The 26,519-nt window shown below is 42.8% G+C and overlaps 1 protein-coding gene across 2 annotated transcripts in view; it reads right to left on the reverse strand.

The window, feature by feature from the left end:
- The window catches only part of GNE (glucosamine (UDP-N-acetyl)-2-epimerase/N-acetylmannosamine kinase), a 64,384-nt gene that overhangs the window by 21,698 nt on the left and 16,167 nt on the right, over positions 1-26,519 (reverse strand). Inside the window, exon 1 of one of the 2 annotated variants that reach the window (XM_060237039.1) lies at positions 17,501-17,524. The exons of the other annotated variant lie outside the window; for it this stretch is intronic. The gene's annotated coding sequence lies outside the window, so the exon portion shown is untranslated. Of the gene's footprint in view, positions 1-17,500; positions 17,525-26,519 lie in introns of those variants that run through there. 2 annotated transcript variants of the gene reach the window in all.

Here is a 26,519-nt window from a genome sequence, read left to right on the forward strand (position 1 = left end):
AATCAGTAAGACATTTTAGAGAAATGTTTTTGTGCTGGAAGTTTTGGCCAAGGGCAGAGGAGAATCTTCATGCATGTGTTTAACTTGCAGTCTTTCCTTACTTCTATCACTGGATCCAAGGGAGTGTAACCAACTGTACCATTTCCCACACGGTTGCACCCTGCTAAGTCCCTTAAAATCCATGGGTTTAAAAGGATGTAACTCTCCTTCTGATTGCACTGTAGGATTCTCAGAAGGTCTCCTATCCAGACACTAACTGGACCCAGGGCTGCTTAACTTCAACAATGTTGCTACCCATTTTATCTCCCAACCCATCTCCTAAGCTTGGAAAGGCAGAGAATTATTGTGATAGCTAGCAGGGCCAGTTTGGGGGGCAGAGAGTACCTGGGCCCCCAATCCCTGCCCACCACCATGCCTCTTGTCCAACTTCCCACCCCCTATACAGATGTCCCTCCTATACCATGCCCCCCCCTGTGCATCCTTCCCCAGCATCCCCCTCCCACCACCTGTGCTCCTAGCTACACATGCTGCACACTTTCTCTCTTCCCCCAGTGGTGTTACACAGCATGTGTGGCTGGGAGTGCATGTGGTGAAAAGGGTGAGTGGGGGAAGAGCACACTTGCATGTGGCATGATGGGTCTTCACCAGAAGCCCTGGACCCTGGCGGCTACCCCCACCTCAAGATATGTTAGCACAAGCTCTGACAGCCAGGCAGTCACTGAGCACATTCTGCAATCCAAAGGTCCTCCTTGCTATGCATACTAGTTAAATAAAAAAAAGAGTATGGCAGTCTATAGAGCCAAAGTGGATTAGTAGATTCAATTGGTTACTCCCCCACTCCCACCATGGATGTGAGCTGGAAACATTTTACCCAGTTCAAAGATTAATCGAGCTAGAGCCACTGGAATTAAGACAGTACCCCTCAATCAGACAGCCTGTGCATTCAGAACGAATAGCTCCCTGTGCAGCTGGTAGGAAGGAAAGAGACGAACTATTACTTTATTACTGACTTCTGCCAGTTTGTCTCCCTTTCAAGGCTAATAGCAGCTTGGTGAGAGTGGTTTTGAGACACAAATACATTTAGTAGCACAAGGATTAAACTCCCACTCACATCCCAGTATGGCCTCACCTGACCTAAACTCAAAGCATGATTTTCAACCCAGTATTCTACACATTTTAAGGGCAAGATTTCTAAACTATACACATACATACAAATTAAAACTGTTCTCTGTAATGAGTATAAATGTCCTAGACCCACTATCAGTGCTGTCATAAGAACATAAGAGAAGCCATGTTGGATCAGGCCAATGGCCCATCCAGTCCAACACTCTTGTGTCATACAGTGGCCAAAAAACTCAGGTGCCATCAGAAGGTCCATCAGTTGGGCCAGGACACTAGAAGCCCTCTGACTGTTGCTCCCCCTTCACAAAATCTAAGTATCACTGCTAAAAAGAAGCAACTTCTTCCCCAAGCTTTCTTCATACCATTCCTTTTTTTTTTTTAAAGGATAGACTAGCAGATTCTCTAGGGCATGACTTCTCTAAAATCAAAAGGAACAGTGAGAGAGAAATTCCCCTACTGAGTGATACTGCTCCTGTTAACTTGCTCACAATAGCAAAAAACAAAACAAAACATAATAGGGATTCCAGTATCAATTCTAAACAAGAGAGTGCTTCAGTCAAGCCACCTTTTCAAAATCATTCCGATTTTTAACGTAGATCTCTCCTAAATTTCTAACAGTTTTAACTAACCTCACCTACCACAATTACTCTGCAATTTTTCCACAATTCCATTTTTGGACATCTTTAACAGAACCAGTTTTGCAGAGTGCAGGTTTCCTGCCCTCATGTTTTCAGACTCTTTCACTGGTGACTCCTAAATGGAAACAGGATCTTTAGCTTTTGTTTTCATATAGCAAAAAGAGCAACAAGGCGCCTGTACCTAACCAAGGGTGCCACAGCTGGCCTCCTCCTCCTCCTGCAGCTTCTCTCTTCCCACACTCACAAATAGTTTTCAAGACACAGTAACAGGAAGCAGACATTACACACTGTCCTGGCTTGGTAACCAAGCCCCATTTCATACTGCCCAAACTCTTCCTGCAAATCTAGTTTGAAACAAAAAGTCTCAGGCAGCTGATCTGGTGCAAGTTTCCTGGTACAGTTTGCTGGCCTGCTGTTTACAAAGCAACAGCAGCAGAAACTGCCACTGGTATAATAAAGACATCCCTTTCAAAGATTTGTAGAAAGGTCACATTTTAGTCTGCTCAGTCTAATCCAGAGGTTGGCCAATTTACTTCCGAGTAATAACCCCCCCCCCCAAGCCTTCCTTATTCTCACCCTCGCCATCACGTTACCAGGGTTTGTTCTGTCCTAGACACAGAGCATAAGGAGAGAACAGCTAAGCAGTGCAGAGAAAAATAAAAGTTGTTTTTATATCACAGAGCTGATCTTTTCATAGATCTTCTAGAACGACCATTGGTACTTACCGTGAGGGGTCATTCTCCTTTGAGTACAGGAGGACATCTTAGGTGTTTCCTACCATTGTGTCAGGGAGGCAGGACTAGAAGTTTTTTCTTCTTCCTCTTCTTGTGACCCAGAACACCCATCTCCTCAGTTCGGGTAACTCTGAGAAGCAGTAGAAAACTAGTAACCTTACTCAGGAAAACAAGACAAAACAGTAACGCCAACAAGGAATAACTGTGATAAGAGTAAACAGAAAGAACTTTATGAGCAGCTTAGGAAAAAAGGCAGAACATGAAAGATAGAGGCAAGCCATAGCGATGAAAGTGGTGGGCAAGATGTCCTCCTGTACTCAGAGGAGAATGACCCCTCATGGTAAGTACCAATGGTCATTCTCCCTCTGAGTTGGAGGACATCTTGGGTATTCCTAGAGCAGCAGATCATTGACTGGGTGGGACATCGCTCTCCTCTGCCAACACGTGCTGTAGAACTCTTCTGCCAAACACTGCTGCTGCTGAACTATAAGTATTCAGTTTGTAGTGGCGTGCAAAGGTCAAAATCGAGGACCAAGCTGCCACTCTGCAAATTTCTTCTATCGAAGTTTGTCTGTCAAGGGCGGCATTGGCTGCCACACCTGACAGAATGTGCTGTAATACCTTTTGGCACATCTAGCTTCATGGCTCGGTATGCTTCTGATATATACAGTCTAATTGCGTAGTTGACAGCTGACACCGACATCTTTAGCCCTATTCTTGGAGGGGAAATGTTTATAAACATGGCATCAGTTTTCCAAATTGACTCGGTTCTTATCAGGTACGCCTTGAGACATTGTACATCTAAGGTTTGCCAGGTCTTTTCCCTTGGATGTCTCAGATTTGGACAAAAAGAGGGTAGGTAAAGTTCCTGTGATCTGTGGAATCTAGATGTGACCTTCAGCTGAAAGGTTGGATCTGTGTGTAGAATCACCTTGCCTTTTTAAAAAATGCATAAGTCCTTTTTAACTGAAAGAGCACTGATTTCTGAGACTCCTCTTGCTGATGTAATTGCTATTAAGAAAACAGTCTTCAACCGTAACCATTTCAGTGAAATGTCCTGTATTAGTTCAAAAGGTGGTTTAGTAAGAGCTACAAGAACAGTGTGTAATCTCCATGTGGGATATCTATGGACCCGTGGTGGACTCTGTAGTGTAGCTCCCCTCAGGAATCTGTGGATGTGTGGATGACTGGCCACATCAGCTTCATCCATAAGGTGGAAAACTAAAGATAATGCCGCTACCTGCCTCCGTAGCGTTACAGGCTTCAGACCTGACTTCAACCCATCTTGCAAGAATTCAAGAGTGGATTGAACAGACGGCTTTAATGGGTCTTTAGACTTTCTGCAACACCACCTGTGGAACGCCTTACATGTAGCATTGTAAATTCTGGTTGTGGAATTTTTTCTGGATGCCAGTAATGTGTTTGTCACGTCTGACAAATAACCAAGATTCAGGAAAGTAGACCGTTCAATTTCCACACAGTCAATTGCAGACATTCTGGATGAGGATGCCAGACGGGACCCTGCGTCAGCATGTCGGGCGTCACCTCCAGAAGAGGTGGACCTGTTGCTAGTCTCTGAATGGTGGAAAACCAAGGAGCTACCATTGAGATTTGTGCACCCTGTTGTTGAACTTGACAAAGGAACCTGGATATGATCGGGATTGGAGGGAACGCATATAGTAGCTCCTGAGGCCAGATGATTGATAACGCATCCACCGCTAAGGCCTTCGGATGGAAGAATCTGGTGCAGAACTCGGGAAGCTGAAAACTGGTATGAGAGGCGAATAGGTCCAAAGTCGGCTGACCAAAGTGCTTGACTATCTGCTGGAACAGGGAAGCCTTCAGTTTCCATTCCCTTGGCCGAATTATTGACTGGCTGAACCAGTCCGCTTGTACATTGCTCACATCCTTGATATGCTCTGTCCAAATGGATAACAAGGTGATGCTCCGCCCAGTTGAACAGTATATTCGCCTCCTTGAATAAAGCAGAGGAACGCGAGCCCCCTTGATGATTCAGGTAGGTCTTGACAGCTATGTTGTCCGTTCGAACGAGAACGTGTTGTTTCTTCACCTGGTCTCTGAAATAGCAAAGGGCTAGTCGAATGGCTCTGAGTTCTAGGATATTGATTGGAAGTTGTGCTTCCGTCTGGGACCATCAACCCTGGGTTGGCATATTGTTGAGAGTTGCTCCCCATACCGACAGGCTGGCATCTGTGAACACTTCCCTTGGTAGATAATAGATCTTCCCTTTGACAAGATTGCTCTTCTTTGTCCACCATTTCAAACTTAGTTTGACTGATAGCGGAAACTTGATTGACAGATTCTGTTTCAGTGCAATCTGTGCTTGGTAGGGACATAGCAAAGTCTGGAGAGGTCTGGTGTGGAGTCTGCCCCATTGAATTGTGTCTATATTCAAAATGAGCAGACCCATCAACTTGGCAAGTGTCAATAATGGAGTGACTCTCTCTTGGAATATTATTTCGGCAAGTTGCTTCGACTTCTGAATCTTTTTGTTGGTGAGGAAAAGAGAATTCTTCCTGGTGTCTATTATCATTCCCAGGTGTTCCAAGCACTTTGTCGGAACCAATGAGCTTTTGTCCATGTTGATAATGAAGCCATGTCTCTGAAGGCAGAGGATCACCGTCTGGACATCTGAAAGGGACCTCTCCCTGGATGGAGATCTGATTAGCAGGTCATCCAAATAGAGATGGACATGAATTCCCTGTTGCCTGAGATGAGCGACCAGATTCACCACCACCTTCATAAATACTCTCTGGGCTGTCGCCAAGCTGAAGGGAAGGGCTCTGAACTGGTAATGGTCATGTTCTACACAGAAGCGAAGAAAACGTCGATGGGCAGCCAGAATCGAAATATGAAGGTATGCTTCTGTGAGGTCCAGAGACATGAGGAACTCCCGTTGCTGGAGTACTTCTGTTATAGCCTTGAGAGTCTCCGTACAGAAGTGACGAAGTTGAATGAACCTGTTTACAAATTTGAGGTCGAGTATCGCTCTCCAGTCTCCGTTCTTCTTTGGGACAGTGAAAAATATTGAATATACTCCCCGACTTCTCTGGGATGCTGGAACAGGCTCTATGGCTTGAATGTTGAGAAGATACGTTACTGCTTTGTTCATTATTGATCTTTTTGTAGTATTCCGCCGAACAGGAGAAATCATGAAACATTCTGGTGGGGCATTTGAACTCTTTGGCATAACCTTGCGATACAATCTCTAATGTCCAAGAGTCTGCCTTGGAGTCCAACCACGCATCCTGGAAATGAAATAGCTGACCCCCTGTCGGAATTGTTTGCCAGTCACGCTTTGTTTGGCTTGGACTCTTGGTCCAGTTTGTCTGACCGGCCATTGTGCTGTCTGAAGAATCTAGAGCCGATGAAGCCCTTCCTGAAAGACTGTTGAGGTTGATTCCAGGAAGAATTCCTGCTGTCCTGTCTGGATCTGGTCAGAGTATGAGAGGAATGAAAGGAGTGCGATGGAAAATTTTTCCTATCAGAGCTACGAATGTTTTTGTGCATAGCTTTCTTTTTGTCCTTTGTCTCGACTAGGATCTTTTCTAGAGAGTCATCGAAGAGTTTCTCTCCTTGGAAGGGATAGGACACAACAATATGTTTAAAATGATTGTCTGCTTGCCATGCCCTAAGCCAAACGTCTCTTCTAGCCACTGCCCCAGAAGAGATCCCTTTGGCACAAAAAGTGCATCCAATGACACATCAGCTGAAAACTCTGCAGCCTTGAGTAATCTAGTAGTGCCGTCTAGAAGCTTTTTATCATTCTCTGGTAAGAGTTGAGTCAGTCTCCTAGTCCACACTATGGCTGCCCTGGAAACAATGGAGGAAGCTACACAGGCTTTGATCACCATGCTGGTGGCTTCATGCAACCTTTTGAGTGTCAAATCAATTTTTCTGTCCCAGTTATCTGAGAGAACTGTGGCCTTCTTCAGACACCAGCCGAAGATTGTATCACTGTTACTGGAGCATCCACTACAGGAACCTGTAACATTTCGTTTGCAAATGCAGGTAAGTCATATAATTATTTTACAAAACTAGGGAACTGACGGTTGGAATTAGGCTTGACCCACTCAGTCTTAAGTTGCCTTTCAAAAAATTGGAGAAATGGGAAGATTTTTGCTGAAGCATGCGACCCTGGGAAGAATTCTCTATCCCCTGTGGTCTTGTTCCTGAGAGGGAGAGCAGCTTTCTGGCTTAGCTCCTTAATACTATGTCTCTATTCTGTTTTCTTTTTTCTTGTTATTACCTTCCTCTTCTAACCGTCCTCAATATTTTCCTAAACTCTGTCCTTCTCAGCTTGTTTTTTCTATTATATTCTCCAGCCTTGATGAGGGAACAGCCTCTAAAGGCTTACTGATATAGGCGCATAGGGGCTTAGGCATAGCGACGCAAATGGAGTCCTTCAGGGATGAATTTTTAGAAGGCGCGGGCAACATCGGCTCGCTGTTAAGACCCGTGGGAGAGGAATCTGGCACCGACAAGTGAGAAGAACGTGGAGGTTAAATACTTCTATTTTAAAAGATAAAAACTTTCTTAAAGAATCCAAGGTTGAAATGGAATCTTTCTTCAAACAGAATATAACTCAAGATGTAAAGATGCAAGTAGTCTGGGATACCGCTAAAGCATATTTTAGGGGCCTTGCAATTAGATACAGCGCAAAGGAAAAGAAAGAATTTAAAATTATCAAAAACTAATGTCACAAGCAGGAAAAGCTGAAAAGAATTCAAAAGCACAACCAACAAAATAGGAGTTTCAAAATAAGGCTAAAGAAACACAACACCCAACTTAATTTATTGCTTATAGAGGAAATGGAGAAAAAAAATGAGATTTGCCAGACAAAACTTTTTTGAACATGCTAACAAACCTGGAAGGTGGTTGGCCTACAGAATGAGAAAAGAGAATGCCAAAAGAATAATACCGGTATTGAAAGACAAAAATAACAAAGAAAGTCCAAAGATTATATGAAGATAAACAAGTTCAAAAGGTAGGCTTAGAAGAATATATTAACCAAAATAATCTTAATAAATTTACAGAAGAACAAAAAATTTTAAATGAACCAATAATGATAAGGGAAGTGGGAGACGCAATGGCATCCCAAAAGAATGGCAAAGCTCCGGGTCCAGATGGCCTACCTGCTGAGTTCTATAAAGCCTATGAGGAGCCTTTACTGTTGCCATTTAAACATCTTCTTGAAAGGATTCAAGAAGAAGATCAAATACCAGTTTCATGGCAAGAAGCTACAATATCCCTAATTCCAAAGGAGGGTGCAGACTTGAAAGATATAAAAAACTACCAGCCAATCTCTCTTTTAAATGTGGATTACAAAATTTTTGCAGCAATATTGGCACAACGCTTGAAGGTTTTACAGTCCACAATACACCAACACCAGGCAGGATTTCTTCCTAGAAGATACCTGAAACATAACGTCAGAATAGTATGTAACATAATGGAATACTATGAGAACCACCCAGAGAAACAATTGGCATTAATCTGTCTGGATGCAGAGAAGGCCTTTGATAACGTTCGTTGGCAAATTATGTTGCAACAATTGAAGGGAATGGAATGTGGTGAGAATTTTTTGAGAACAATACAATCAATATATTCCTTGCAAAGGGCAAGGGTGATGGTGAATGGTGAACTAACAGAAGCAATTGCTATTCAAAAGGGTACAAGACAAGGTTGCCCACTGTCACCACTCCTTTTTATTTTGTGCTTAGAGATACTGAATAACCAAATAAGAGAAGATACAAGTATTAAGGGAGTGGTGATTAAAGGTGAACAATACAAATTGAGAGCCTTTGCAGATGATTTGGTTTTTATATTAGAACCACCAACGGATTCAATTGACTGTTTGATAAATAAGATTAACCAATTTGGACACTGGACAGGATTGAAGATTAATTATCTTAAAACAAAATTCCTGACAAAGAATATGATGACAGAACAAATTCAACTTCTCCAACAAAACTCAGGTTTTTTGTATGAGAAAAAAATTAAATACGTAGGTGTACACATTTCAAACAAGTGTAGCAGCTTAAAGATGGACAACTATGATAAACTACTTAAAGAAATTAAAAAAGAAAATGGCAAGATTTGAACTTATCGCTAATGGGAAGAATAGCCTCAATAAAGATGAACATTTTGCCAAGACCGTTATTTTTATTTCAAACTATTCCAGTACTCTTAAATAGTGTGTTTTTTCAAGAATTGAATAAGATGGTCTCTAATTATATCTGGCAAGGCAAAAATACAAGAATCAAACTAAAGATATTGTAAGACTCTAAACTGAGAGCAGGCTTGGGCCTCCCAGATTGGCCATTGTACTATAGAGCTTCTGTGCTCTCGTGGGTAAGAGACTGGGTACTACTGAACGATAAGAAACAATTGTTGCTAGATGGACATGACCTCAGTTTGGGTTGGTATGCATATTTATGGTATCAAAGATTAGAAGGACATTCTTACTTTAAAAATCACTGGTTCCGGAAATCTCTGTATCAAACATCTCTGTATCGATTTCTGTATCAAACATGGTTGTAGCTAAAACCGAGAATTTACCAGAAAATTCCAAGACGGGTATCTCCAATGGAAGCATTCACTCCTCCAAATCTTTTGAAACCTAATCAAAGTTATAGATATGAAGAACTGCTGAAAAATGATAACCAACTGAAAACCAGGGAAGAGTTGGAAAACATGGACATTAAAATGAGTTGGTGGTTGAGAACACAAGTTGAATCTAGATATGCAAAAGACAACAGACTTTAATACAGAGCAATATACATTTGACAATCTTTTTAGGTCCTCAAGAAAAACTAATCTCCAAGCTATATTCATACTTATTACAGATGAAGATGCAAGATGAGATAGTAAAAGATTGTATGGTCCAATGGGCGAAAAACTTGGCTCATAACATCGTGTTAGAAGAATGAGAGAGGCTGTGGAAATTCAATATTAAACTACCTAAGTCAGTAACCTTTAAAGAAAAATCTGTACAAGATGTTTTATAGATGGTATATAACCCCACAGAAATTGTGTAAGATGTATACTAATATGTCTAACAAATGTTGGAAATGTACTAAATATGTGGGGTCTTTTTATCATATGTGGTAGACCTGTGGGGTGTTGAAAGACTATTGGAAGATGGTTCATGAACTATTACAGAATATTCTGAAGACACAGATCCAATTTAAACCAGAACTGTTCCTATTGCACATATATCCTGGCGATTATTCCAAAGAGATGAGACATTTGTTGGCACACATTAACACAGCGGCTAGGATTCTTTTGGCACAGAGATGGAAGCTTCAGGAGATCCCCACGAGAATGGACTTGGTGGGGAAAATACTGGAAACGGCTGAGCTGGACTATTTATCCCAGTTGTTGGCTGGGAAATCTAAGGAAGAAGCAAGAAAATATTGGGTGAAACTATATACCTGGCTAGACACTCAAGACTCTTAAGATTCTTTGGTGTGAACTTATATCTCCTTTCCCCTGTATACTTTATAATAGTATCATTTTTATTGGAAATGTTAGCTTAAATAGATATTTCAACAAGAAGACTTACAACAAAAATGTATCAAAACACATTATTTTGATGTTGATGATTTAATGTTAAGAGATAATATGTGACAATATCTGTATTCTAAGAAAGTATGTTACATGCAGATTAGATTATATTTGTAACTACAATTTTCTATTCCCTTTTACCCATCCCCCTCAACTTTTTAGAAAACCAATAAAACTTTTTTAAAAAATAAAAGGAAACTTGATTGATTTCAGATTTCTTACTGCCGAATTGCAAATATACATCCCATCACATTAACATGCTTCTGTTACTATATATTTATTTCAAAAAAACAAAGAAATAACATAACAGACATTACATACAGTACATACATACTAAAACACACAGTAACATCAACACACATACGGGTAAAGGGAACAGTGATACCTCACTTTCCACCCTCTTGTATACAACCTTGTAATCTTAAATTAATATTAATATCAAGAATTAATTGATATCACTTAGCATACACATCATTTACTCATTTTCTGGCAGGAGAATTTGTCTTTCCAGTACTGAGCTAACAATATCCTCGCTGCAGTGTTAACATGCTTCAGTAGCTCACAGAAACACAGTCTCTGTGTACTGAACGAACATGAAACACATTCTACAACACAGACAACTTACCAGGTTTTATGACACAAATAGCCTGTGCTAGACAGCATGTCATCCGGTAGCATTGCTATGAGTTTTATATTAGATAGAGATGAAAATAGTCATGTAATTGGCTACAAAACCAGGAAGGAATTATTCTTTCAGTTTAAACAAACCTAAGTACACTAGTCTGGTTATATAAGCTAATTAATCAAGATATCACACACTGAGTTTAAAAATCTATTAACAGCCAGGGAAACTAGCTTCCTTCAATGTTTATTCATGGTTTTGAAGCTCACATACTTTAATTTAACATACAAAGTGTTGTTTCCTCTCACAATAATAAAAAGGGAATTCTTTTTAAAAATTGTTTTAAATGCTCATTCCTATCTTCATTTTCTCCAAATTTAATACAAGGAAACCTTACCTTCTTCCCTCTTCTTACTCACAGCATAACGAATTAAATGTTTTTAAAAGGCAAATATTTGCATTCGATTTTCCCCACCCTCTTTTCTCAGTGGTGAAAAGCAAGTCATGATTAACTCATAAAGTACCTGCTCAGGTAAAAATTTTCCTCAGCTGAAGCAAGCAGCATATAATGCTAACCGTGTGAGCCTAGATCCAGTTTCTTCAACACAGGGAGACCACAGTAACTCTACACAGGATTTTACTGCAAACCACTAAGAACTAAAAACAACTGTCAAGTGCAAAGGTAGAACAAAAGTTTAACCACATTTAAATGCCAAAAGAGCAAAAAGGAATGAGGAACTGAGCAATCGCTTATTTCCAAAGGCCAGCCCACCACTGTAGCCTTGATATAGTGCTGTAGTGTAGGCAATACAAAATGCAGTTCCGTAAGAAACTGAAAAGACTTATTTCCTGATAATCAAGTGAAATGTGAAAATAAGATACTTCTTGGAGCTTAAATCCACACTTTTTTTTTTTAACATGAGGGAAAGTTGTAAACTTTAAAACCATGATAACATACTGCTCAGTACACAAATTATTCTGGGGTAGGGTGGCCAGACCGTCCCGGTCTCCCGGGACATTCCCGGTTCTGGCCACCCAATCCCGGCTCCCGGGCTGCCTATACCGGGACCATTAAAGGTCCCGGTTTAGGCAGCCCCGGAGCCGGTGGGCCGCGGGCGCCGGCGGGGAAGGCAGGGAGTGAGGGAGGGAGCGTCCCTGCGCCTGCGCAGGGACGCTGCCTCCCTCACTCGCCGCCTTCCCCGCCCGCGCGCGGGGCCCGGCGGCAGTGGTGGAGGCCTCTCCGTGGCCTCCGCTGGTCGCTGGAAGCCCTCCAGAGACTCTGGAGGGCCTCCAGCGACCAGCGGAGGCCGCGGAGAGGCCGCGGAGCACCCGGCGCTGGTCCCGGAAGGCCTTCCAGAGCCTCTGGAAGGCCTTCCGGGACCAGCGCCGGCCAGCGAACGCCTCCCCGCGGCCTCCGCTGGTCCCTGGAGGCCCTCCAGAGTCTCTGGAGGGCCTCCAGGGACCAGCGGAGGCCGCGGGGAGGCCGCGGGGCACCCGGCGCTGGTCCCGGAAGGCCTTCCAGAGCCTCTGGAAGGCCTTCCGGGACCAGCGCCGGCCAGCGAAGGCTTCCCCGCGGCCTCCGCTGGTCCCTGGAGGCCCTCCAGAGTCTCTGGAGGGCCTCCAGGGACCAGCGGAGGCCGCGGGGAGGCCACGGGGCACCCGGCGCTGGTCCCGGAAGGCCTTCCAGAGGCTCTGGAAGGCCTTCCGGGACCAGCGCCGGCCAGCGAAGGCTTCCCCGCGGCCTCCGCTGGTCCCTGGAGGCCCTCCAGAGTCTCTGGAGGGCCTCCAGGGACCAGCGGAGGCCGCGGGGCACCCGGCGCTGGTCCCGGAAGGCCATTGTAGGGCCCAGGGGGCCGGCGCAGCGGCCTGCTGAAGCAGCCTGTCGGTCACTTCCGGGTTCCTGTCCTGCATCTCGACCTGTGTTATTAGTGACAGGCTGCTTCGGCGGGCCGCTGCGCCGGCCCCCTGGGTCCCACAACGATGAGACCGATGCCACAGGGACAGGCTCGAAACACTCTATAACCCCTCAAAAGAACAGCAGTCTAGCTCGCTTCCCCCGAGCCCTGCCGCCATAAGCCTCAAGGGGGCTCATTTTGCGGCATCTCCCGGCGGGAGGGTGGCACCCGCACGGGACACATATCAAATGAAAGAGGGGGCGCAGGGCTATCAGAAACAGCCGGCGGAGGGAGTCGGGAGACCACCCCACTGGGGGATCCACACCCCGAAAGTGATGAAGGTGGCGCAGATAGAGCCAACAGAGCAAACAGGACAAAATAAATAGGCTGCATTATGCAGCACAGTTGAGAAAGTGCCTTATCCCATATACTGATGAAGTATATACAGGATTTGAGAACAAAATTGTTTCCGGCGGTGATATTTGGGGGATTTTTGGGGACGTCACAGGAAGTGCTGTGAAGTCACTTCCTGTTTCCGGCAGTGGCATTTGGGGGAAATGATGTCATTTGGGGGAAGTGATGTCAGAGGAAGTGATGTCACTTCCCGTTTCCGGCAGGTGACGCGGGGAAATGATGTCACAGGAAGTGGTGTCACTTCCTGCTTCCGGCGGTGGCATGACATCACCGGAAGTGACGTCACCAGAAGTGACGTCACTTCCTGTTTCCGGCGGCGGGCGCGCTTCGCGCGCGCGCACCCCTACCTTCCCCCCCCCCCAGGTGTCCCTGGCTGGCCTTCAGACATTGTGGTCACCCTATTCTGGGGACAGGCAGCAGAAAGCAGGCCCTGTAATATGGCCACACTGTGAAATTATTTTTCACTGGAAGATGCCTTCTGACCCCAAATTCACAAATCTCATGAGGTCACTAGAGAAATGTCATCTCCTAATATTTCTGCACTATTTTACGAGTTCTGAGGCATAAAGAAGTCTCCTGTTCCCTCAGCTTTGACCATTTGTCCATTGTTTCTCTCTTATGGTTACAACTCACCCCCTGAATTCCCACACAGATCTACCCTCTATTCACCCTTCCACAAAATCCACCCATGAAATCCTAACAGCTCAAACAAAACTTAAATATATGTAAAACAAATAATAATCACATATTCAAGGACCAAATAGGAATAACAAGCTTAGTTTATATCGTTACCGTTTGTTTGGGTTTAATTCTGGGGATGGAAGGAATATAATGAAGGAAATAAGTATGTCAAAATTGGAGACTGATGGCCAGATGTATCCTTAATGCTGGAATGCTGAGAGCAATTAACTGAGACCCTGCCATTACGTTCCATCTGTCTCCTCTTAAGCATGGAGGCGACCTTACAGCATCATCTTCTTTGAAGTGGGGCAACTGGCTGTGCAGTTATCTCCCAGGTCCCCAGACCACAGAAATATAATCCAAGCTACCATTCCAAATTACATTACATTCTACCATTCATTATGTTACACTACAATCTACTATTCTATTCTACTCTGATCTTCTGTGATTGATATTTAGACAGAATATTCTTTGAGAAAGGGAAACAGCACCTTTGCTTTGGCTTAATGTATCATGCTGCATTGATAGTGATATGTTTATAATATGCATTCTAAGCCAACATTTTTTTTTATGATTCATTACGTAAGTCATGATGTTTTTATTATGACACATTTGGGTGTCAGAAATATTTTACAAAACCATTTTTCTAGCTCCAAACACGAACAGCAAGAATGGATTTAAATCCAGTAAGATTAAAGCAGATAGCCAAGAAGAAGTTCTACATACCCTACCACATTCCACAGAAATCAGTAGATTACATATATTATTTTTTAAAATCCCGCAATGGATTCATACAGTGCTAACATGTAAAACAAAATTATGTTTCTATGAGCTCTCATAAAATGTCTTACCAACCCAGACTGAACTAACTGAACAAAGCTGCTTTCAGTGAGTCATCCCATCTGATCCCATAGAATCACCACACAAATTTAGCTAACCCAGATGAACTATTTCTATCCTGTCTTGAAAATTCAGACAAATAACAAGTCTAACAGCAAAAAAGACAGAATATAAAATTATTTGTTTACTGATTAGACTATCAAAATTACTATAAACAAAAGGAAATCTAAAATTAAAAAGTGTGAATGTGCTGTCAAGGCTCAACTGACTTGTGGAAACCCCATGTAGTTTCCAAGGCAAGAGATATTCAGAGGTTATTTGCCATTTCCTGCTTCCATGTTATGACCCTGGTATTCCTTGGAGGTCTCCCATCCAAATACTAGCCAGGGCTGACCCTGCTTAGCTTCCAAGATCCAACAGATCAGGCTAGGTTGTGCTATCCAGGTCAGGGGGAAAAATAAAAAGCAGCCCTCATTAATTCCTTGAGTCATGATTTCTGAAGAAAAGCAGCTCGTGAATGCCAAATAAACATGACTGTGTTTATCAGCTTCCCCTGGCTGTGTTTATCAGCTTCCCCAACAGATAACAGTGTAGATGAAAAACAATGAAACAGCACTACACTGAATGAAACTTTGGATCCTTGCCAGGATGCAGTTCATCAGAAAAATTTCAAAAGTAAATATGTGACAGGTGAAACCAGAATAAGCACAAAATGATCTACAGTAACTTTTTTCAGTTTCTGCCTTCACCATTTCTATGTCACCTTTCCAATAATAGAATTATTAATGATATTAAAATACAGTAATAACTAAAAACAAAAATTACAAAGTACAAACAAAGCTCCATGCAAGACATTTCTACATAGGTCTTCCAAAACAAGTACATCATCAAAGGATACTGGAAAGCAGGGCTTTTTTTTGGAGCAGGAATGCACAGGAATGTAGTTCTGGCTGGCTTGGTGTCAGAGAGTGTGGCCTAATATGCAAATGAGTTCCTGGTGGGCTTTTTCTGCAAAAAGCCCTATGTGTAACAATGGTGATGTTGGGGGGTGTGGCCTAATTTGCAAATGAGTTCCAGCTGGACTTTTTATGCCAAAAAAGCCCCGCTGGAAAGTACATAATTATGGAATCAACTGTCCCTCTCACTGGTTCCTGCTGACTGAACCTTTCATGTGCATGCGCATTTCTTCAGATACAATGAAATGAAAATTACTAGTCTATACATGGTATGAGAGAGGGAGAGCAGTAAACTAGCATACAGCATAATGAAGATATTCAACAAATTCATAGACCAAACAGGAATAACAAGCTTAGCTTATATAGTTACCATTTGTTTGGGTTTAATTTAAACTCTACCTATATGTATGGACTGGTAATTTCCATTTAATTGTATCTGAAAGAACTGTGCATGCACACAGTTCGTTGGTCTTATAGATGCCAGTATACTCAAACTTTGTTCTGTTGCTTCAGACCAACATGGCTACCCACCTACATTTTACAGTAATCCAACTTCACTGCATTCATTTATTGCCTAATGGTGTAACCTTTATTTTACTGTATTGCATATTATACAAACCCTGACCTGGATACCCCAGACTAGCCTGATTTCATCAGATCTCAAAAACTTCAGCAGGGTCAGCCCTATTGCCAAGAAAGTCTAGGCTGCTATGTGGAGGCAGATAATGACAAACCAACTCAGTTAGTCTCCAGCTTTGAAAATTTATGGAGGCTGCAATAAGTCAGCTTCGACTTGAGAATACTTTCCACCACCTCTACCTCATTGTATACATACATTCTGTACCACATTTTAAAAATAATTCTGTAGCTCACCTTGTGTCTCAATGAGAACGGTGGACAGTAAATGAAGACATTAATAGTTAAATACATAAATAGAACACACAGACACTATTTACCAGCAAAGGCCCTTTATTCCTAGGACCTCTCCCTGGTGAAATAATGTCTCCATTTAGTCTCTGGAAAAGATATTAACACCCCCCCCCCTTAAATGTTATTAGTATGTACCAGAGCTCTCTCTGTTTCCAGCCTTTCTAACAGGTCTCTGAGTGAGGGCATGGTGCCCTTGAGAGCTAGTGTGGTGTTGCATTAACCAAAGATATGAGTAACCCAGGTTCAGATCTTCCCTTTGTCATAGAAGCTTGCTGGGTAACCTTGGACCAATCGCACACTTGATATAACGTTTTTCCCCCAGGTTTGTTGTGAAAATAAAACAGAGGTGGGATGGGAAGGACAATGTAAGCAGATTCAGGTCCCCACTTGGGAGAAAAGTATGGTATAAGTAAAGTTAATAAATGACAATAGACAGGCATGAAGCTCCAGGGCATTCCCCCTGCCCCATCACCATCATCTTGCTGTACAGGTGTGAATTTCACCTTTTCTACTCAACTGCATCCAATGGGGGAATCACTAAATTTATCAAACATTCTTAAGTTTTAATTCTTAAACATTATGCAGAGTCTACCAAGCCATCTTTCTGTGGAACCATGCACAGGCCAGACTAGTGTTAACAGACAACAAGCAATCGAAAACCCTTCAGAAATGCATAGAACAGAGCTGAGATGGGGGGAATAATACCAAAGCAGGCAGCACCGTATGTTCCAAGGGCAGGTATGATTCCAGTTTTCACCTGCGGGCTACCAGAGGCTACGTCAGCCCAATGCAGAGCAGGTGAAAACGCTACGTAACCTACCATCCTCCTCTTTGTGTCCCGTGAGACTCTGAGCAAGGATGGCAAATCTGCAGCCGGCAATGAAGGAAGGGACGGTGGGAAAGCGAGTCTGTAAATCTTTTGAGCGGGGAGGCATGCAGCAAAGTCTCCGAAACAGCAGCCTTCCCTCCCCCAAACAGGCCTCTCTGCAGACCTCCAAGGTGTAGGCAGAAAACCACCCCACCAAGCAACGAAGCCTTTCGTTCTCCATCTCTCCCTAATTTAATACCACGTAGCCATTACCTTAATGGTCGCTTCGCCACGCCTCCCGCAGGCCCGGAGCCGGCCTGGAGGAAGAGACCTTCCAGAGCGGAGGCGGCGGATATAAGCCGGCGCAAGCCTCTACTACTTCCCCCCGTAGGCCGCGCAGGGTGGAGGCAGCAGCGGCTTCTGTGTGATGTGGCGTCGCTGGTTTATGGGGCGCCGGAGGGCCCACTAACCGCCACAGCCCAGTTTGGATGTCGCTGAGCCTCTGGGAGGCTGAAGGTCCCTCAGCGACGCCCGCTTGAGCTCCACTCCGGGCCTCTCGCGTCAGCCCGTCCTCTCCTCTCCGCCTCAGCGGCGGCTGCTCCTCCGAGCGGGCTAGCGGCAGCGGCTCTCTCCCATCCCCCCGACACGCTTCTGCAGCCTATCGTAGGCGCTGTTCATACGAGACGTGGCATTTGAAAGGTTTTTGCTGGGCTCGCGGGTTCTACTCGTCGAGATGTCCCCAGGAAACCCACATCAGGCCTGCGGTTTTAATTCCCGCCTTTTTCTCAGAATCGCTCCCGACGGTGTGCAACGTAGGGTTGCCAATCCCCAGGTGGGGGCAGGGGATCCCCCGGTTTGGAGACCCTCCCCCCCCCCGCTTCAGGGTCGTCAGAAAGCGGGGAGAGGGGAGGGGAATGTCTGCTGGAAACTCTATTATTCCCTATGGAGATCTATTCCCATAGAAAATCACGGAGAATTGATCCGCAGGTATCTGGGGCTCTGGGGAGGGGTTGTTTTTTGAGGTAGAGGCACCAAATTTTCAGTATAGCATCTAGTGCCTCTCCCCAAAATACCCCCCAAGTTTCAAAAAGATTGGACCAGGGGGTCCAATTCTATGAGCCCCAAAATATGGTGCCCCTATCCTTCATTATTTCCTATGGAAGGAAGGCATTGAAAAGGTGTGCCGTCCCTTTAAATGTGACGGTCAGAACTCCCTTTGGAGTTCAATGATGCTTGTCACAGCCTTGATCTTGGCTCCACCCCCAATGTCTCCTGGCTCCACCCGCAAAGTCTCCCGGCTCCACCCCCAAAGTCCCCAGATATTTCTTGAATTGGACTTGGCAACCCTAGTGCGATGTCCTTCTCGCCCCCGCCCCCCAACTAGCCTGGGAAAAAGTAGGCGATAGTGGCTGAAAGTGGCGCAGGATGAGGGTGGTGGTGGTGGTTTCCATGACTGAGTTCTCCCTCGTTTTTTATTCTCACAACAACCCTCATTACAACAGACTCTCATTTATTGCACTTCACTTCAGGATAACTAATGGGTTTAGTACATGCACATCAATCTGCTTTATACTACCTTTTGTTGTTGTTTCAGCCCAGTTAACACTAACTAACAAAACACCAGACCCCAATTTATGATTCTTTTAATCTGATAAAAAACATTTCCCTGACTGCATACTAACAGCCCATTTTCTCTATATTTAGGACTGCTGCCTGTCAAGCATCGATATTTCCCAATAATCAGTCTTTTGTTGTTGAATCAAAAGTTGCTTTATTTAAGAAACTCAGAAGCTTTACCAAGCACACAATCCTTGGAAGTAATGACCTACACAGTGTCACACAGTTGCTATATAGGATAACTTCAAAGGGTATCATGAAGATGCAGCTTGAGTCACGGGTTCAAAGGTTACTACATACTATCTCTTTTATTGCTAAGGAATTTAGGCTATTAAAAACATCTCCCTTTCTCACACTTCTCTCAGCTCAGATAAGGCTGTCTGTGTGAAACTCGGGGAGAGGCGGCATGAAAGTGGTAACAGCCAGGCTGTAGCATAAACATCTTAGGGCCAGATGGATTTATTACTTGCCCAGAAGGTTGTAAAGGAAGGGGGAGCAGTAAAGGATGAGTGACCTGTTCCTTGTTGAAGGAACCATTATGATTCAGAAATATGCATGCTTGACAATGCCATTCCATACTATTGTCTGATGAAGTGTGCTTAGAGCACACGAAAGCTTACGTTCTGAATAAAATGTTGGTCTTAAAGGCGCTACTTGACTCCTGCTTTGTTCTACTGCTTCAGATCAACATGGCTGCCCATCTGGATCTATCACAACAACACTGTGAGGTAGGCTTGGCTGGCTTCAACATGGCAAAGTGTAAAAACCTATCAAACTTTATCCTGTTCTTTCTCTTGGCAGCTTTAGGCCGCAATCCATGGTTCTCCCTTTAGTTTTCACCTCACAATGATGCCATGTGATAGGTTAGGCAAAGAGTGCCTGGCCCAAGGTGATCCAGCTAGTTTCCTGGCAGAGTGAGGTCTTGAACCTAGACCTCCTTAATCGTAACCTTGAGGTATAACCACTAATACTTTGCTGTTGTGCCCTCAACTCATATTCTACAGTGTGCAGCCTCTGATCATAGTGGGTCCATGAGAACAGAAGCTATATTGGATCAGGCCACAGGCCTGTCCAGTCCAACACTCTTCTTTCACACAGTGGCCAAATCCAGTGTCATCAGGAGGGCCACCAGCAGGCTAAAGCTCCAGAAGTCCTCTCACTGTTGCCCCGCAAGCACCAAGAATACAGAACATCACTGCCCCTGCTTGCAGGAAGGGCGTGATATAATAAATTATAATATAATAAATTAATAATAGCATTCCATTCATATCTTTATAGTAAAGATAATAAATTAATAAATAGTAATAGCGTTCCATACATGCCTTGTGGCTAATAGCCACTCATGGCTCTGTGCTTCATATGTTTACCACTCCCCTCTTGAAGCTGAATATGCTTGTAGCTACCATGACTTCTTGTGGCAGTGAATCCTACATGCTAATTACTCTTTGGGTGAATAAGTACTTCCTTTTACCTTTTCTAAGCTTACAGTTCATTAATTTCTTTGAGGAGCCCACAAGTTTTTTTTTTTAATTGAGAAAGGAAGAAAAATTCTTTCTCTACCTTCTCTACCCCATTCATAATTTTGTAAATCTATAAAGGGTAACTATTTCTTTAGCTGTGAAATTGTCTAACTAGCCTCCCTTCTAAACCCATGCAATCTAGTGATTATTAACATATCTTTTAACAGTCCTTTTTTTGAAGGGTGGGGGGAGAAGAGTTTCCAGAATCCAGGCCACAAATCAAATTTGAATCGCATGGAAGAGCGAAGAAAAGCTTTTTCTTTCTGCTTTCTCTACTACACCCATGGGTATTTTAAAGTGTGCAGTCCTAAATTATGCCCTCCTAGGGCCATTGATTGGAATGGATGTAGAAGGGTGTAACTGTTTAGAATTGTAGTTTTAGATTATGGTAATAGTTTGCTTATCTACTGATAGCATTAACTCAGCTAGTCAATCCAAGGCCTGAACATAGAGGGTATATAGAAATATTTGGATCAGGCCAAATATCATGGCAATATGTTGGATCAGGTCAAATAAAGCTATTATGTTGGAATGCTGTAGACTGGTTCTCTAGGTCCTCATGCAAAGAAACTCAGCCCCTTCTATCTACTTTTTATATCATTTTTATCCAAGAGAGCAAGGAGATTCATTTTCCTGGATTTTTGAACCTCCCCCCCCCCAATTTTTTTTTTTAAAGGAGCTGTGAGTTCCCCTAGAGGAGGCCTGGCTTGTCTAATATTGTTAGCTCTGGTATCTCAGGCTTTTGAGGTTCTTGTTTCTTGTGAGCTGACTCTTAAAGTTAAGATATTTTTTTGGTTTATATCCTGTAATATTCTCAATATATCTACCTCCCTCTCATGTTCTAAATCAGCTCAAAAATGATCAACATTGAGGCCAGATTTTTGATGTTATTAATAGCTGTTTCCCTAGCACCTTTTTCCTTTTGGCAGGTGACTTTAATGCTAGAATAGGGCATTCTGATTAAGTTTTGTTTGGAAAGCTATTAGGTCCAGACAGTAGAAATTTTCTCAATTCTTTCTGGGTTGAAAGATTCTGTAATAAATGCAGATGGACTAAAATGGGCTAATTTTCTTATGCAGAAGAATTTGTCCATAATAAATGGCTGTTCCAGAGTGGACCCAGAAGGGGATTCTAATTACCTTAGTACCATTGGGGAAAGTGTCATTGATTATCTTATTGGTTCAACAAACTTTCTTCCTTGGTTAGCCATATGAAGATGTGCAGTTATTTTGGTAAGTAGCCATCTCCCTTTTGCTCTCTGTTACCAGGTATTCAGATTTCTGTTTAGAAAAATAATCCTCTGGTTGAAAGTTTAAGATTTATTCCTCAAGTCCACTGAAACCCCAAAATAGTAAGATTTATCTTGAATGAAATGAAGATTCCTGAGGTAACAGCTACGAGGAAATAGCTTTTGTATCAAACAAACATCAGTTCTGCTTTAAATGCTCTCTCTTCTAAAACCACTTTATTTGACACCTTCCTTTGAAGACATCTTTGGGTAAAGCCTTCTGTCAGGCATGCCTAATGGTTTAATAAGGAATGCAGACTGATTAAGCAGGAACTACAACAGAAGCACAGGAATTTAAGAAGAACAATGTGATTTTAACTCAGAGTTTTTGGCTCCTAAGAGATTCTATAAAAAAACTGACCAGGTTACAGAAAATCAAAGAATTGTGTAATGCATGTTTCTAACTACAGCAGCTACTATACTGGTTCTAATGACAGTTTAGCATTCTGGCCTATTATAAATCAGGGCCTTAAAACCCAAAGTTATATTCCCTCTTGCATTTCCCCACAGGATTGGGAAACATATTTTAAAAGCTTGCTTTCCACTAATAGGAATATTTTTGTCATGAGACAGTTTGTTATAAATGGTTGTTTACCAAACTGGCCAGCTGTTACTCCCTTAGTAGTTAAGTCTTCGCTCAGGGAAAGTTCCCAGTGTTGATCTTATTCGAAACACGTTGCTTAAAATTAATCCACGTTGGTAGAAAGAAATTCTTGCTCCTTTTGTTTACTCAGATAAACCAGACAGGTTGTTCCAAATTCATGGCGGCACACAACAATTTGCCAAGTTTTTAAAAGAGTTTCCTATCGGATCTAGTTTACTGGCATTAGGCAACTGTATTATTTGTGGATGATTCTTGTGGAGTGGCTAGAGCAAATGGATATTTTAGGATGGGAACAGATCATCTTCAGGTGAGGTAGGTCAACTCTGGATCATTGCTTGCTCTTATCCCACTTGGTAGAAAAATATACACATTTTCCAGATGGTAGGGTTTATGGACCCAAAGGGGCCTTTTGGTTCTGTCTCCCAGATTAGATTGTGGGACAAGCGGCAAGGTACCTCAATTGATAAACCGTTAGTATGGTGAGTATTTTGTTTGCATTCTGATGCTACTGCTCGGTTTGTTGTAGACCGGGTATGTGAGAGCTGTCTGATTCATTCAACCTTGAATGTGGTATCAGACAAGATTGCCTGCTGGCTCCATATCCATTTAACATACTTAAAAATGTTCTGTCTAGCCATTTTGATCAATCCTATCATCCTCCTTGTCTAGCACACTTTAGTATTCCTATTCTACTGTATGCAGACAATGCAGTCTTATTATCCCACATTCGTATTGGTTTACAGAGATCCTTAAAGGTTTTTTCCCCTGACTGTTTCAAAGAAGGTTTAACAGTAAACTACCAGAATTCCAAGGCACTGGTTTTTACTTTTAAAAAAGGAATCTTAAAACATATAATTGGCCTTTGCGGGGGCTAGGTGAATTAGAATAAGTATTTGCTTGTCTTGGAATCTTATTTGAGTCTAATCTAAACTGAACTCCACATCAAAAAGCTGTGAGAAACAAAATCAGGCCCTTTATTGGGGGTATTTTGAGTTTCTTTCAAATAAGGGGAAGGAGATATGCACCAGGGATGTATCAAGTTTTTAATCTAAAAATAATCCCTATTATTTTATATGTAATGGCAATAAGAATTAAGGTGGTCATGAAACGTATTGGCTTTCCACTTCTTTACTTCCTTAGAAAGCTGTTAAATATACCATGCTTTGTTTCTGGTGTGGCTTTGCATACTGAATTTGGTCAGCCATCATCGAAGGCTACCACATGGATATGACTTTAATCTGCACTTCAATTCAGTATCTTTATTGGCATACAAACCTGCACTTAAAGTTACTTTTCTGCATCAACGGCTATCTGACCTTATTGAAGGAAACTTCTTATACGTCATCATAGCTTAGGATCATGGACAAGAAACTGTCAGCGATTGGTTTTACCACTGAATCTATCAGAGAACTGGAGCTCTCTGAATCAGTGATGACAATTTAAAAACACATCGGGCAAATTGATTACAAAAGTTCTATTCCTCATATTTGATGAGTTTGTTCATTGCAGATTTTTGGAATACTTCCTAAACTTATTATCTGACCTCGCCTGATCTACTCAGGGTTTTTACTCTTGCTAATAGGGTTGCCAATCCCCAGGTGGGAAGTAAGATAATTAGGAAACTTGCGGTGTGGAATTTGGTAAGACGAAAGAAACACCACGTACCAAGTGTTGCAATATAAGTGCACACTCTTTCTCAAACAATATAACAGAACAATTCCTGAATGTCCCTTAAAGCAAAAAATCAGTCTTTAGTAGAAACTTAGACTTTAAATGTTGTCAGGTGCAAAGTCTGCTGTCATTCTCTTCCTTCTGTTGAAAGACACAGATAGACTCGACTGCTCCTCTTTGTGGAGTAATTCAACAGGTGTAGTGGCGGCGAATCCTAGGTTCAATTCAGTGTTTCCTTTACATTTCATCTGGCCGCAATTATTACACTTCCTCTGGCCGCAATTATTACACTCCTCGGGCCGCAATTATTACACTCCAGAACCCGTGCTTAAGCCAACAGCTCACAGTCGCATCTTACTAGTGTGCATGAACAGTTACTGCACGAGTTCCAGAGTGTAATAATTGCGGCCAGAGGAAGTGTAAAGGAAACACAGAATTGAACCTAGGACTCGTGTCGCCGCCATTACACCTGTTGAATTACTCCACAAAGAGGAGCAGTCGGGTCTATCTGTGTCTTTCAACAGAAGGAAAAGAATGACAGCAGACTTTGCACCTGACAACATTTAAAGTCTAAGTTTCTACTAAAGACTGATTTTTTGCTTTGAGGGACATTCAGGAATTGTTCTGTTATATTGTTTGAGAAAGAGTGTGCACTTATATTGCAACACTTGGTACACGGTTTCTTTTGTCTTACCAAATCCCCAGGTGGGGGCAGGGGCTCCCCTGGTTTGGAGGCCTCCCCCCCCCCCGCTTCAGGGTCATCAAAAAGGGGGGGGAGGGAGGAAATGTCTGCTGGGCACTCCTGAGGCCAACAGTGAATATTGGAAGGAATCACATTCCCCCCATAGGGATTAGTCTGCCATAAGACTTTTTAAAATAGCAACCATTAGACATGGACACTTGCAGTCCTCTGTGCACACCTACTTGGATGGCAAGCCTCTAGTCTGAGTTTCAGTGACTGGATTTTGTCAAAGAATTTAACTGACATACATACAGATTATATTTTGTAGAGCAGAAGTTCTGTTCTTCATACTCGAGATGCTTCCCATCCTCCACCCCCCCGACACAAATAGATGCTAAAGGCTTTAGGAACCAGTTATTTGAAGTAAAAGTTCAAAATAGGCAGAAACGGCTTTTTCTGAGCAGGAACGCCGTTCCGGATGGCTTGGTGTCATAGGATGTGGCCTAATATGTAAATGAGTTCCTGCTGGGCTTTTTCTACAAAAGACCTGCGTGAAACATTGGTGATGTCAGGGGGGTGGCCTAAGATGCAAATGAGTTCCTGCTGGGCTTTTTCTACAACCCGCCCCCCCCCCCCGGGGAGATACACAAAAATAGTTGGTGGGAAATCTAGGCTATCTATAGGTTTGACATTTCCCCACAAATGTCACAGTGTCCAAAAAAAAATCCCCTCCAAATAAGATTTTCCTCTACCTTCCCTTGATCTACAACCACTACTTACTTCATGCATATGTGGATACTCTTGATGAGGCTGATTCACTTTCATTATCTGGATACAGGGCTATCTCTTACTAGAAGGAAAGTAGAAGCTCTGAAAACACTTTGTGAATAAAGCTGAATGACTTTAAGGCAGGGGAAAGAGGAAAGACAGATACAAATCTTATTAGCATCAGTGTTCATGGACTAAATTATGTAAAACTGGGCCACTAAAAGCCTTAATGGAGCCTCCCTAGAAAAAAAATTGTTGAAACCTGTGAGCAATTTTGAAATTAAGAGAGCACGTGGCACATGCCACATCAAAATGGCTTGTAGGGTGATAGTTGTGGGCTAATCACAAAATGTTGGGCAGTTCCACAAAATGCTACAAGATTCAAGCCAAGCATCCATCTGTGATGAAAGCAGTTTACCCAACATGCACACAAATGAGTGCTCCATGTAGACCCAAAGGTGATCCTGGGCTCTTTTGAAGCTCCTCCTACTTCAGTTAAGTGGAAGAAAACTAGGATTGACTCTCTGCTTTGGAGGAAAACAATGGGGCACTGGGAAACACTTTGTGGATACAATGATAACTATTGGCATCATATTAGGGACCACTGTCCAGTGGATTCAGAACAGTTTCACTACTGTGGCAGAAATATGCGAAAGTGTGAAATGTTTCTAAACATACATGGGGTAGTATATCAGGTCTCCACTGCTTGTGGAGATGGGGGTTTAGGAACATGTGCTTGTTGTCCATGTTATAGGGATTTGCCGTGGGAACACTGGTGTAATATGCGCTGGCACAGCAGACTGGATTCTGTGTAAAATAATACTTAGCTATTTTTGCATTGTCAGCTCCTGAAATCCACTTGAGGGACAAAAAATTCCCACAACAGCTGCAAAAGTATGGAGAGCCAGCCATCTGCAGCATGCAGCCACATAGCAAGACAATTTTTACTTACATTCAGTTACTCTTCAAACATGGATTTGAGGAGCCATAGGGAAAATTTACTTTGCCACATGGCCAGATGCTGAAGAAGAGCAACTTTCTGCTTGGATGAATTCATCCACTGATTCTTAGTCATCAGTTCAGGGTCTTACATATTGGGCAATGAAAATAATTGCAAAATTTGTTTAATGATTCATAGTTGA

Source organism: Heteronotia binoei, chromosome 4 (genome assembly GCF_032191835.1).
Source record: "Heteronotia binoei isolate CCM8104 ecotype False Entrance Well chromosome 4, APGP_CSIRO_Hbin_v1, whole genome shotgun sequence".
Lineage (NCBI taxonomy): Eukaryota > Metazoa > Chordata > Lepidosauria > Squamata > Gekkonidae > Heteronotia > Heteronotia binoei.